The 2,772-nt window shown below is 41.5% G+C and overlaps 1 pseudogene; it reads left to right on the forward strand.

The window, feature by feature from the left end:
• The first annotated feature begins 699 nt into the window (after positions 1-699).
• On the forward strand, positions 700-1,951 carry LOC123807692 (annotated as a pseudogene).
• Positions 1,952-2,772: the final 821 nt, after the last annotated feature.

Genomic DNA, 2,772 nt, shown 5'->3' on the forward strand with positions numbered 1-2,772 from the left:
CCATTCTGCGAGTTGTCTTTTTATTTTGTTGATTTCCTTTGCTCTCCAAAAAAACTTTTTAGTTTGATGTAGTCTCATTTGTTTATTTCACCTTTTGTTTTCTTTGTCCAGGAAATATATCTGATAAAATATTGCTATGAGCTATGTCCAAGATTTTGCTGCCTATGTTTTCTTCTTGGATTTTTATAGTTTAGGGTCTAACATTTAAGTATTTACTCCATTTTGAATTTATTCTTGAGTGTGGTATAAGAAGGTGGTCTAGTTTAATTTTTCTGTATGTATCTGTCTAATTTTCCCAACACCATTTATTGAATGAAATATCTTTAGCCCATTGTATGTGCTTGCTTCCTTTGTCAAATATTAATTGACTATAAAGTTGTGGGCCACAGCAATCAGACAAGAAGAAGAAATAAAAGGCATTCAAATTGGAAAGAAAGAAGTAAAATTGTCTTTATTTGCAGATGACATGATACTGTACATAGAGACCCCAAAGATTTCGCCAAGAAACTATTAGAATTGATAAATGAATTCAGCAAAGTATCAGATACAAAATTAATATCCAGAAATCAGTTGCATTTTTATATACCAATAACCAACTAACAAAAAGGAAAATTAAAAAAAACAATCCCATTTATAATTGCTTTAAAAAGAGGCAGCTCCCACCTGAGTCATAGTTTCTCACCTTCCTCCCTGAACAACATGAGTTTTAGTACACACTCCAGCTTCTCCACAAGGACACTGGGCTCCATGCAGTTACCCAGCTACTGAGTCCAGCTGGCCAGCAGCACTAGGGGCTCAGGCTTCAGGATCTCAGTGTCCCACTCCACCAGCATGAGGGGCAGCTGGGGATCCAGGGGCTTGGCTGCAGGGATGGCTGGGGGCCTAGTGGGCATAGGGGGCATCCAGAGCAAGAAGGGGACTATGCAATGCCTGAATCACTGCCTAGAGAGGGTGAGAATCCTGGAGGCTGATAATCAGAGACTAGAGATCAAAATCCAGAACACTTAGAGAAGAAGGGACCCCAGGTCAGAGACTGGGGTTATTATTTCAAAGCCATCGAGGACCTGAGGGCTCAGATCTTTGCAAATTCTGTGGACAATGCCAGCATCATTCTGCAGATTAACAATGCCTATCTTGCTGCTGATGATTTCAGAGTCAAGTATGAGACAGAGCTGGCCATGCGTCAGTTTGTGGAGCATGGCATCAATGGGCTCCAAAAGGTCATTGATGACACCAATATCACTTGGCTACATCTGGAGACAGAGATTGAGGCTCTCAAGGAGGAACTGCTCTTCATGAAGAAGAACCAGAGGAGGAAGTAAATGGTCTACAAAACCAGATTGCCAATTCTGGGATGGTTGTGGAGTTTGATGCCCCCAAATCTCAGGACCTTGGGAAAATCATGGCAGACATCCAAGCCCAGTATGATGAGCTGACTCCGAGGAACCAAGAGGAGTTAAACAAGTACTGGTCCCATTAGATTGAAGAGAGCACCACAGTGGTCACCTCACAGACCACTGAGATAGGCACTGCTGAGATGACATTCATGGAGCTGAGACATATGGTCCAGTCATTGGAGACTGACCTAGACTCAATGAGGAATCTGAAGGTCAGTATGGAGAACAGCCTGAGGGAGTGGGAGACATGCAATGCCATGCAGATGGAACAACTCAATGGGATCCTGCTGCACCTGCAGTCAGAGCTGGCCCAGACTTCAGCAGGGGGGCAGTGCCAGGCTCAGGAGTATGAGGCCCTGCTGAACATCAAGGGCAAGCTGGAGGCTGAGACTGCTGTCTACCAAAGCCTACTGGAAGAAGGGGAGGACTTCAATCTTGTTGATGCCCTGGACAAGAGCCACTCCTTACAAACCATCCAAAAGACCACAACCCATAGGATTGTGGATAGTAAAGTGGTGTCTGAGGTCAATGACACCAAAGTTCTGGGGCATTAAAGGCAGCAGAAATGGGGCATCTCTTGGTAGGACTGAAGGCCAATAAAAAGTTCATTGAAGCCCTAGCTGGCATAGCTCAGTGGATTGAGCGCGGGCTGTGAACCAAAGCATTGCAGGTTCAATTCCCAACCAGGGCACATGCCTGGGTTGCAGGCCACAGCCCTCAGCAACCTCACATTGATGTTCCTCTCTCTCTTTCTCCCTCCCTTCCCTCTCTAAAAATAAATAAATAAATCTTTTTTTAAAAAGCTCATTGAAAATAAATAAATAATAAAATAAAATACCTAAGAATAAACCTAACCAAGGATGTAAAAGACCTGTACTCAGAAAATTATTACACACTGAGGAAAGAAATTGAAGAAGATATAAATAAATGGAAGTATATACCATGTTCATGGATAGGAAGAATTAACGTTAAAATGTCCATACTACCCAAAGCAATGTATAGATTCAATGCAATTTCTATCAATATTCTAACAACATATTTCACAAGAACTGGAACAAATATTTCAAAAATTTACATGGAACCACAAAAGGCCCCATATAGCAACAGCATCCTGAGAAAGAAGAACAAAGTTAGAGGAATTACATTACCTAATATGAAACTATACCATAAGGCCATAATAATCAAAACAGCATGGTATCGGCATAAAAACAGACACATAAATCAATGGAACAGAATAGAGAGCTTACTTAATATTACTAATGAACACCGCAAATATTTGTATTGTCCTCCATGATCCTTCTCAGAGGTAGATTGAATTCCACTACATCTATTAGGAAGAAAACTAAAAATCTGCAGTGGTTCCCCATATCAGCAA

The sequence above is a fragment of the Phyllostomus hastatus genome, unplaced genomic scaffold (genome assembly GCF_019186645.2).
Source record: "Phyllostomus hastatus isolate PE091 unplaced genomic scaffold, TTU_PhHast_1.1 phas_scaffold_46, whole genome shotgun sequence".
Classification (NCBI taxonomy): Eukaryota; Metazoa; Chordata; class Mammalia; order Chiroptera; family Phyllostomidae; genus Phyllostomus; species Phyllostomus hastatus.